The following is an 11,418-nucleotide window of genomic DNA, read 5'->3' on the forward strand; positions in this document are numbered from 1 at the left end:
AACTAAACATGGGGTTTCAAGAAATACATCATACCATACATCTTGTTACTTGTACATCTTACCGTGTTACTAAGAGCTGGACAACATGCTAATAAAACTCCTGAACTATCTTAAATTCAAACCTTCCCGAAGCCCATTTCCAAAGGTCATTTTCCCTTTTCCCTTAACAACAGTAGTTTAACCTTGACAATGTGAGTCAAACATACTCCATGCCAGTTTCAAAATTCAGCTCACTGGTTTCATACAGCTGATATAGTAAATTCTCTGTAGTAACAGTGAGTTGTGTGACCCAGCAGTGGCTGGCACAAGCTCTACATTACTGGAAGGTAAGTGACATACCATTATCAGATATCCTCTCTGCTTCATTCATTCCAATTCCTATACAATGATATGCTGCTCTCTTATTCGATCTAATGCAACTGCTCATGGGCACATCTTCTGAAGAAGACTGGAAAACAGACATGATTAAAAAAGAAATCTTAAATGAAAAAAAACATGTTTAGAAAAATATATTAAAAGCACCCATAAGCCAGCACCATCACTTATATCAGTCTCAGTAAAACAGTAGAGGATGAGATAATGGGCTTTAATGTAGCCTGTAACAAACTTCGAGCTTGCTTATTCTTGAGGGGCTCAGCAAAGTTTCCACTTAATGCAACAAGCCAAGCTCTCCTTAAAATTGGTGATGTTGCTGGATATTAACAGTGAAAGCCATCCGCAGCTTGGAAAACTGCATGTGTTTTAGACAAGACAAAGCCTCCAGGGTGGCCTTGTTTTGTTAAAATGGATAGAGAAGCAGGTTAAAGGGTATGAAGATAAATAATAAATGAGTGACAGGTCAAGACCACAATTAGGCCAAGGTTAATAAGGAGTAATTCCAAAGGATAAGGGATTTCTCTTTAGAAGTAACATCCATGTAGTAAATGTCTTACTGTAAACTTGAAAGATAAAGCTGCCTGGCATTACAAATGCTTACAAAATAGGAAAAAGATTATACATACGAAGAGCATAAGTAAAAGTCAGATGACTAGCTTAACCTTTCATGAAGGCAGGCAGTAAATTTTGTTTACCTTCTCCACCATACACTTTTCCAGTGCTCTGGTGAATGCTACAAGGACACCCCTGCAAACATTTTTCTCCCTTGAATTTTCTCCCCTTATACTGCCTGAGCAACAACTTTACACTGATGTTCCTGGAGAAAAATATCAATGTATTTGTCTGTACTCCTGTCACATAATCCTAATCTTCAAGAAGGGGTTTTCCAGGCATAACTAGTTTTTCTCTCTGTGTTACTGTCACAACTAAGAGGGAAATCCCTTCCTACATGGACTTGAAATTTGATAACTGACAGGAACTATACTAAATTCTGCTCCTCTGGGTGTTATCTATTCACCTTCTAGACTGGTAGGTCTTCTCAAGGCAACTGAAGCAACCTGGAGAAAATAATATTTACCAAACAAAAATGGTGAATTAAATTAGCACCTCCCCCCCCCCCCCCCTTGCCTGTCTTCTCTTCTCACTGTTTATTTGATCACACTATAGTGAACAGCGAAACATCCCTCTGATATGTCTGGCTCCTGCTGAGCATATTAACTTATCTGTCTCTTAATCCCATCTTTTACATAATCAAGTCCTCTGACAAATCACAGCATTTCATCCTGTTTTAAGTTCTTCAACTCTTAAATGTCTTAATGTTATTTTACTTTTGTTAAAGGGCACAAATCCTAGAAACAACATACTGACAAGGTACAAATTTGTTACATGAGATCAAGGTAACAAAGGACACAAATGCCATAAACAAGATACTGACAATATACAAGTTTGATACATGAGATCAAGGTAACATAGGGAAAAATATATAACTGTTAAGAAACAGGACTTGAACAGGAGATTATGAAATTATGACACCATCTCAGGAAAGGGAGAAAGCTTTCAGAAGTGAAGATGTAAATCACATTATTAGTCAAGACTGACTTTACCTCGTTGAGCCTGCAGCAGTGGAAGTGCCACTTGTCATGCATTAGAACACTTCAACCAAGTGCAGGTTTTCATTACACTAACTCCAATAAATAAGTAAATAAAAACAGCCAATTCCACAGTCCTGCCACAACCCTAGTTTATCATAAGCCTATAAGAGTTATCCTTCAAATTTGCTTTCTGGGTTTAGCGTGTATCAAGACAAATTTTTGGTATGAATCACTGGTGTTGGAAGGAATGGCGCCTAAAGTACAAAGTGAAATCATTTACACAGGAATATAGGAGCACAAGTATCCTCTTTTACCGATAGAAACTAGCTTTGCTAAAATAACCTACTTTTCTTTTTTTTCTTTTTTTCTTTTTTTTTTTTTAAATCTAACATATAGCCAGCCAGAGACCTGGTGTGTAACCGTAAAGATATACTTGCTTAGAACATTTAGAATAAAAAGAATAAATAAGAGGACACGTCGTTAAACTCTTAAACAAAAGTAGAACTGGGAGTAACATACACATCACCAGGTGCTTTAACAGAAGGACATCCTCCAGCTATCAAGAATTTAATAAATTAACATTTCTCTAACTAACTCCCTCACCTCAAAACAAAAACAAAAAATATAACTTCAAAGAAACATCAAGCACCACATCAGCCCAGAAGTATTATAATAATAACTTTCCTGAAGGTTGCTCAAGTAATCACTCTTGTGATACTCATTGTTTCAGTTGCAGAAACAATGAAAGAATTAGTGGAGGAGCTAATACCCCCCTCTGAGTGAAAACGGTCTTGCCAAAGACCCAGCACAAGGCTGTTATCTTCCTGGCACCTCCAGAGAAGTACCAGGTGGTATCAGCTCAGGTAACCAACCTCAGCTGAGTGATTGAATGGATTATGGCCTCATCTCACAGACAAGAGGGGCGTTTACCCAACAGGAATGACTGAAAGAATGAAGTTTCCACTCTGTTAGAAGCCCAGTGGTTCTAAAATACAAACTAATACTGGAGATACGAGATATATTTTCTTACATATTTAAATGTAAAAATATTTGAGGGCAATAAGTAATTACAGCATTTGCAACTGCTGTTTAAAGGTAGGTATGATATTTCAGATGTCATTTAGATGATCTCCCTCTCTGTGTAGAAAACTGCGATAAACAAGCAGATATCATCACTAGACTAAGCAAGAACAGGCCAAAAACAATAACCCCATTCTGTGTGTACTGGATATTCCTAAAGCAACAGCATTCTGAGACAGCAGTAGCTGGATATAATTTTGAAAGTTTAACTCTCAAATTACTTTGGAAACAAACAATTGACATGGTCTCTTAAAATCCTGCCTGATGTCAAACAGCTCTGCTTCTCATTTGTGTTACCTCTTAAGTTTCCTATTTTCCTAGCACTGTGCTCAGCCTGCCGGAGAGAGAAGACTGCAGTAATTATTGGTGATTACCATGTTAAACTCATTAATGATGTACGGTGTCTTATGTTCATGTATCACCTACCTATAGACACTGCATACTTCAAACAATGGTGATTATGTTTCATGATTGATACATTTGCTTTTTATCCTCTTAGATCAATCCAAACGACGTACAGCTATTGGTCATCTTCATTATAAATCTGACAAATGAAAATATTGCTGGTGGTCACAAATCTTAATATACCCTCTTTCTGTTTCGATTTTCTCTGCAAGGATGATTTGGTCCCACTTTAGAGGTCCTTTGTACTAAAAGCTTGTATATTAGGATTACTTACCAGTGGACGAAATAGCTAGATAGTTTAGGGGATTTTTCATTTTGGGATTACCAGCAACTAGAGTTTGACCCACGGTGGCTCCGGGTGGTAGCTGTTCAGTGACCCATAAAAAATGAGCTGGTAGTAGATGTGAAGTCCTTGGGGACCAGATGTCCAGGTGGGAAGGGTGAGTGTTGATGGTCAAAAAAAACGTCAGAGTCCAGCTGAGTGGATGCTGAGCATGAACTCCCAAAGTGTCCCAAACTCCTTCGTGAGGCCAGAAAGGCCCTTGCACACAGCAAAGACATTACCCCACTTGCAGTTAAAACCTCTAACTTTCCAGTGCCACTAGAAACCTGTCCTGCTAATTACTTTCTCGTTTATAACTGATAAAAGGGAGGAGAGGGGGAGAAGCGGGAGACATAGGTACAGGCACATGGGTCCATCCTGATATGAAGCATGGTAAAGCCAAGCCAGTCTCATAAACCCTCCTGTAGCAGGAGTGTCCTGAAACAATTTTTCCTGTTTGTTTCTAAAATAAAAATGTTAGGCACAAGGTTTAAAAAGCAATAAATGTTCTCCAAAATGTTAGCCAGTAGGCTCAATGTATTTATGATGGACTTTTTTCAAAATACTAACCAGTAGCGCAGATATATTTTCTATGGACTTTCTCTGAAGTGTTAACCAGCTGAGGTATGTAGAGTTAAAAAATATAAGCAAATGTATTTGTAGATGTCTTCATTTTAATCTCTCTCTTTCTCTCTTTTTTTCCCCCCCCATTTCCACCTACCACACTGAAGCCACAAATATTGCCCTCTGGTTAATAATACAGTTTTCCTGGGCAAATGTATATGAGTGCACTTGTGCAGGACAGAAAGGGATTCTTTAAGAAAAGTATCTTTACAGACAGACAGTAAAGATCATTGGATTTTCCTTTTCAATTTCAGTAATATTTTAACCTTGATTTCAGTGATTCTATGTTAACAGACTCATTTACATCCTACAAGTAACAAGTATTAGAAAGGCATGTTTCAGTATCATCTGGAAAAACAAAACAACAACAAAAAAAACCTCCAACAGAAATACCATTCAGCCTAGATTGCAAGTCCAGGTGTGAAACACTGTGTACTGATAGACAGGATTTTTGCTGGCATTCTGTAGTCATAGTTTGTGAGTGAAGTACAGGGTAAAATTGAACTTGGGTAGGGAACACAGCACAATTTTTGGGAGGAGGAGAATGCTTTCTCTCTAATGAATGAACACTCCCATCTTCATGGCTGTCAGCTGCTCATTGAGGCACAAAACTTAATCTCAAAACTAATTTGACACATGCACCACAGCTCTAGCATTTCACCCTCTCAGTTTCATCTGAAAACAAGCAAGATTACCTGCACACTTCTCCAGAATACTGACTGCAGGCTAAACTTGTAAATCAATATCATTCACACATATGGATTTAATCCCCCACTAGAGAACTAGGTAGAGTCTCTTTTTATCTCTCCCAAAAACTGGAAAAGACCATCACCACCAACAACAAAAATTAACACCTGAATTCCATGTCTCAGGCCATAGGTATAATTATAATTTGTATGCACAGACAGAAGTTCATTTCTCAAATTGTACTGTTCCAAAATGTATCTAAAATAGCGTATCAAGGTGTATCAAAATATCACTATTGCATTACTGAAGCACACTTCATCAGTAATTGCTTTCAAGCTAACTAATCTTCCTAATTTTTCTTCATTATAAATGTTTTACTACACTGGTTTTTGATTTTATTTTTATTTTTGCTAGGCACTTATGAAATCAAAGTCCCCTCTGGTAAAGACACAAGATGAGAATGCCAGCTCATGAAAATTCAAATGCTTCACCTACCACTGTAGTTGTTTCTTCAGTGCCAATTTCTTTAATTGCTTTTCTGAATTTTCCTCCAAAGGATTACTTTATTTCTTTTTGTAATAAAAAGATTCAAATATGAAAAGTTTAGTTTTGAAAGCAGAGTTAAAACAAGCATAAGTTATCGAAATAAAATATTTTTCTGAAATTTCCAGTAAAATAACACATAAATCAACTCTGGATGCAAAAAAAAGCTGCTACTTCAGCAAGAAAAGCTGCTATTGGTAGCTTACATTAAATATTATATCTGTCCATGACTGTACTTATGGAAGAAACATGAAATGCTATTTTTAGGCCATTAGTGTTTATTTCTTGTGTACCTTTTGATTAAAAACAAAACAAAACAAAAATCCATCAGTAACAACAACCAAACCTCACCCACATTACTGTTAATGCGAGAGCAATGAACTACAAAATACAATCAGAGAGGCTATAAACTTGCTTCTTAATGAAACCACTAAGGTTTTTGTGGTACTCTGATTACTCGCAACAAAGCAATTGCGTAAAGAAAGTTTAAGATTCAACCTTCTATAATAAACACTTATAAGCCACAAAATAATGGTTCACATTAATTGGTTTTGCCTTAACAAACATGTTTTCGTTATTAGGTTTGTAAGCCACCTTGCCTCCTTCCACAGCCAGCCACCTTGGAGCAACCAGCTCAAGCAGTAAGAAATTGTGTTGCCAGCCTCAATATTGCAAAGAAAAGGCCAGTACGAGCAAACATAGATTTCTTGGCAATTAGACTAGCTGGACTAAAATCCTCTCTGATGTGATTTATACATTCATCCAACTTAATTTGCTGATAGGAAGCTGAGCACTATACTTGGGTCATTTGGTCTGATTTATACCAGAAAAACATACAAAAGAAAATGGAGGTTCTCTATCTTGTTCTTGTCCTCTCCTAGATTCTTGTTACTATATAACAGGCATCCTTTTCCTTTAATTACCTTCTTCATGGTTTGAGAGCTTTGATGACTTGATTAAGCCTTGCAGTGCAGTTCCAGTCCCTACCCATCTGATTAATTAGCCCAAACCTTATTAACTTCCTAATTCTAATCAATAATGCACTGATGCTGAACTGTGCAAGGGCAAACTAAGGATAGCAATTTTATCTGAAGACACAGAGCCACAGTCCCTTTGTTTTTTTAACTGTACTTCTTCACAGCTGCAAAATTAAAGCTACAAGTCATGAGTCTAATCATATAGTGATGTATTTTGGCAAAACGCCTTGCCCACCTTAACCACATTTGCAATAAAACTCACAGTGGCATAGACATATTGCTGGCACCTCTGTGCTGAAGTGAAGTTTTCTGAATATTTAGCTGTTGCTGGTGAAAAATGGTACTGGGTATGTAGTGGCTCTTTCCTACACCTCCTGCAGGTGCCCTGCCTGACCCTACCCTCCATATGTCTGCGTGAGGGCAGGGAGGACAGGTTTCTTACTTTATCTTTATAATGTCAGCATTTATGTCCTTGCTGAAGGAATATTTCAGTCCACACAGCCAAAACAGCCCCCCCCCCCCCCCCGAGTCAATGTGAGTTTAACTACGGGTGGCTCAAGTGTAGATGGGAGAGGGTGGCCTTTCCTTCTCCCTTGACTCCTCTGCCCTAACTCTGTTGCTGTACTGTTTCTGAAGGCCTAAACACCACCCATATCTTGGCAGAAGAAAATCACTCATTTCCTTCCCTGGCATCATCTGAATTTGCCAGCAGAGAATTCAAGCATATCCATAACAGCTTCAAAATATATCAGGCAACTCCTGTTTTGCAACTCTTCATTCTCAGGCTCCCACTTTCCTACTCAATGTTTGACCACTGCCAGCACTATTTTAGTTACTGGTGGATGCTAGACCTAACTGCCTAAATTTCAGAATCATCAGTTGTGGGTTTTTGTTTTTCATATCAGTACTGATAGTGAAAATTATATTCGAAGTTCTCCAAAAGTCCGATTCAGCAGAGATTGCACATTAGATAGCTGTACTTGTTATAAAAAATGTTGCTGTTGTTTTCAGTAAGTTTATTTGAGATGGTATAGCTTTCAACTATAAGGAGGGCAAACTAACAAACAAACAAACAAGCAAAAACCACCACCCAAACAAACAAAAAACAGCCAAACAAGAAAAACATCCCTTTTCCATTTCTCCCACCCGTAGTAAGTAGACCTCCTGGCAACAGCAAAGACAGTAAAAGGTACAGCTTACAGCACACTCCTCACTAATGGAGACCACTTCTGGTTTGCATCTTTGGAATTTAGGATAAGGGTCGGTAAGTAAGGCTGATGTTTGCTGTTAACTATCCACCATTTATTCTCCAAATAGGAACAGACAACTTCCAGACCAAAGCCATCTGAATAACAGAGCTCATGAGCACCGTATTGTGCTGAGGATGTCTGCAAACGAGGAGCAGCACAGGTAGAGTAGCCACTGGGAGAATGCAAGCACAAGGGTTTATAATTAAATGCCATTGTTATTCTTATTTTCACTGGGTTTTAATTTTCAGATCACATGAGCAAGTTTTTTTTTTTTTTTCCTCATCAACGTCTGCCTTTCTAAACAATCTATAGTACCAAGTACCTCCATTATGCTTTCCGCAGGCTACTGACAACAAACCACAATTCTCTATACAATACATTGTCTTGGAGGTTGCGGGTATCAAGGACTCTTAATAGTACCGTGGCAAGGATCAATTGTTCATCTCTATAGTGCAGGAGTGTCTCCTGAGCCTTCTGTCTTTGTGTACGGTCTCACAGATGGTGAATGACATTTCTTTCTTAGGGAACCTTCCATTAGAGAGGCTACTTCTAGACAAATCCGGTGGTGGAGCATTTAGAAAACAAAGCGTGGGCAAAGTGGGCTTTTATCACGATTGATCATGTGATTGATAAGGAATCGGCCACTTCTTCCAGTACTCAATGGGAAACTTTAGGGAAGTGTTTTAATTCCTGATGTGTTACTATCAAAACTATTCTTCCCTGTTTCTCTGGAGTTCTGTATATAAATCCCTAGCGTCTCACAATTAGGGTAAGTTTCCTAATACAGAACTTAAGAAAACATCCAAAATTCCTACACCGGAGGAATGACTACATTTTCTTGAAGGTTTATATTAACAAATAATATTTTGCTATTAATGATTTCAAGCTACCTCCTGAAATTTCCTGAAGTTACAAAATCTCACGTTTTTCATTTGTCCATATTTTTAGCTCCCTATGTTGAGATTTGTACAGTAGGCAGAGTTAGGCCACAGTGCTGGTGGCAAAGCACCATGAGTTAGGAAGAAACATCCATGTAACAGGGCAAACAACCTCTCTGTGCCTTAGCTTCCCATCTGCAAGCTGGAGAGGAGTGATAATGCTGATAAACCTTAACAGAGCACTGTGGAACCCAAAACAAGGGGGAGAGTATAACTGGCAACACTGGCAACTCCAAGAGTGAGGTGAGCAACATAACATGGCTTCACCGGCATGTGGATTTGCATAGCTAGAGAAGGCGGGAGTGAAAATAATATTGTTGCAGCTTTACAGAGATAGAATTATGCCCGAATTGTGGACACTTTCTCTCTCCTGCTAAGGAGAGAACATTGTGCACAATGCCTGTGCACAGAGATTTCAGCCAAAACAAGACTGGAGAGCCAAGTACCTGAGTTTGGATAGCTTTCCTGAGGGCACATATTCGTGAGAAATGGGTTTAAAGCAGCAACTTAACTTAAAGCAGGAACCAATTTAAGAGGTTCCCCATAGCTTCCCTTCTCCCCCCACCTCTAGGAGAGTGTGTCTTCCTGTCCTCTCCACGGGGCTCGCCACAGCCCAGTCACTGGCACAGCTTTGGTTAGGATCGGCCCTCTGATGTGGGCAGAGAGGGATGGTGTGAACACAAGGAAAGGTGTCCCTAGGCAGGAAGATTTTAAGCTAGTTCTGCCGCTGACACCAGGGCTCTGTAAGGGAGCCCCACTGTGTCCTGTCCCCAGCAGTGCAGCACCCCGAGAGGCAGGCACCCCGAGGAGCAGGGTGCGCTCGCATTGCGCTTGCTGGCTGGCAGGGGGAGGCACGCTTTGCTGGTAAAGATAAGCATTTAAGCAGCTTGCAATAATCCTTTCATTCATCAAACTGCACTAAGCAGATTTGCCTGGTCTTCAAAACAAAGTCAAACATGAGGAGAAAGGGAAGTGCACCTAAAGCAACATGGGTCCTTACCACTCCTGTACCCTGAAGGTGCCCTGCCCTGGGGTGCAGGCAGACGTGCCAGGGCCACCAGAGCAGCAGAGGAGAAGTCCTTTTCCCCTCGTATGGGATGGGGCTGCTCCCACCCTGGCCCAGCCAGCACATCTATACTTGAACAGGACACTCAGGCTTAGCGAGCTTCCTTTCTCCCCTGTCACCAGGGGGTCTCCTGGAGCAATGGAGCGGTTTGGCCCTCACTGCTTAGAGAACAGTAAACAGCTCTTCAGATAGTTTTGGCTTGTGCTTTTCTACCATACTCCAGGTCAGTGAAGAGGCCCAACACCTACCAAGTCTCCAACCCACCTGATCTGATGATTTCCACCACCCTCCTTCCTTTCTGTTTTCTCAGACGTGGTCTTTCATTTGTCTTGTCCTTCTACCTTTCCTCTCCTCCTCCTTACATTGTCTTCTGTTTCCTCCTCACCCTCCATTACTTCCTCGACCTTTACCTTGCTCTGATAAGGTGCCTAAAAAGTCCAACCTCATTCTCACTGATATTCATGTGGTAACTGATACCTTCTACCTGTACTTTTTTTTTTTTCCCCACTGCCATTTCTTCTCCCTTCCCAACACCCCTCACCCCACTCAGAAACGTGCAAGCCAGATAACCATCACAAGACACAAACAGCAACACAGCTGGCAGACACCACTGGAAGGGCAATCAGCTCCTGCTGCCTGGGTCTTACATATGCTGCAGAGCATTGTGTAGCTGCCCTAAACTGGCTACAGCCAGGGAATAGGACAACACAGGTTTGGTCAGGCACATAAAGACTACCATTCCTTCCCTTGACTCAGTAAGATGTCATTTCAACTTCTTTCCTTCTGTGCAGCTGTGAGTTCTCTCTTCCTCCTAATACTGCCATGAGCATGGTGGCCACCACTTTCTGACACTGGGACATATTGCTTCTTGTGGCAGCCACGCTCTGCAGGACTGTATGGTGATGCTCTCCTAACCACTGTCTGGACATAACGCTGCTGAACGGCTTTATCTGGGCAAATACGCCTTTCCCTGAAATGCAAACCAGACTGGCCATCATCAAGCAACCATAGCAAGGTCATTATTTTGAGTAATGTGAAAGATTTCTATCTAGTGTGATGGGGAAGGAACAGCTCAAGAGAAGGCTTCAGGAACAGCCCATCACTCCCTAGGCCTAGGAGTTAGAAGGGCAGAAACAGCAACATGGGGCCTGGCTCTCCCAAACCCGATCTTCCTCTAGACACCTCTGGACTTCGTGATGATCTAAATAGTTGCTAACAGTGCTATACTGCCTTTGTATCCCATTTGTTTTCTCAGTGCTGTTATCACAAACCACACATCCTGTTTGAATCCATGTCATCCTCTTTCAATATTTGCTGCTGATTCTTTTTCTCACTTTCCTTGGGATTGCAACAACAGGCTAGTTAAAATTTGCCCGGACCTCTAACACCAAAGATTCTCGTTGAATTATGCATTCTCAGTTACACATTCTTGTATCAGGTCATTAGTTACCTGCCAAAGCATTCATAGCTTAAACAGGGTGAACCTGCTCATCAAGTATGGTAGCTCCATGATGTATGAAAATCCTTTCTTTTTTTTCTCTTCAGATGTGCCTTGGAAA

At 40.4% G+C, this 11,418-nt stretch overlaps 1 long non-coding RNA gene across 28 annotated transcripts in view; it reads right to left on the reverse strand.

Moving 5' to 3' along the window:
* Positions 1-11,412, reverse strand: part of LOC308190337 — a 55,991-nt gene extending 44,579 nt beyond the window's left edge. For 17 of the 28 annotated variants that reach the window (XR_013947084.1, XR_013947085.1, XR_013947088.1 and 14 more), the window contains exons 1-2: positions 1,980-3,719; positions 340-448 (exon numbers count right to left, since the gene is read on the reverse strand). This is a non-coding gene — a long non-coding RNA (uncharacterized lncRNA). The other 11 variants (XR_013947098.1, XR_013947099.1, XR_013947092.1 and 8 more) reach the window with 10 other exon arrangements.
* Positions 11,413-11,418: the final 6 nt, after the last annotated feature.

Source organism: Anser brachyrhynchus (genome assembly GCF_964034855.1).
Source record: "Anser brachyrhynchus genome assembly, chromosome: 2".
NCBI lineage: Eukaryota > Metazoa > Chordata > Aves > Anseriformes > Anatidae > Anser > Anser brachyrhynchus.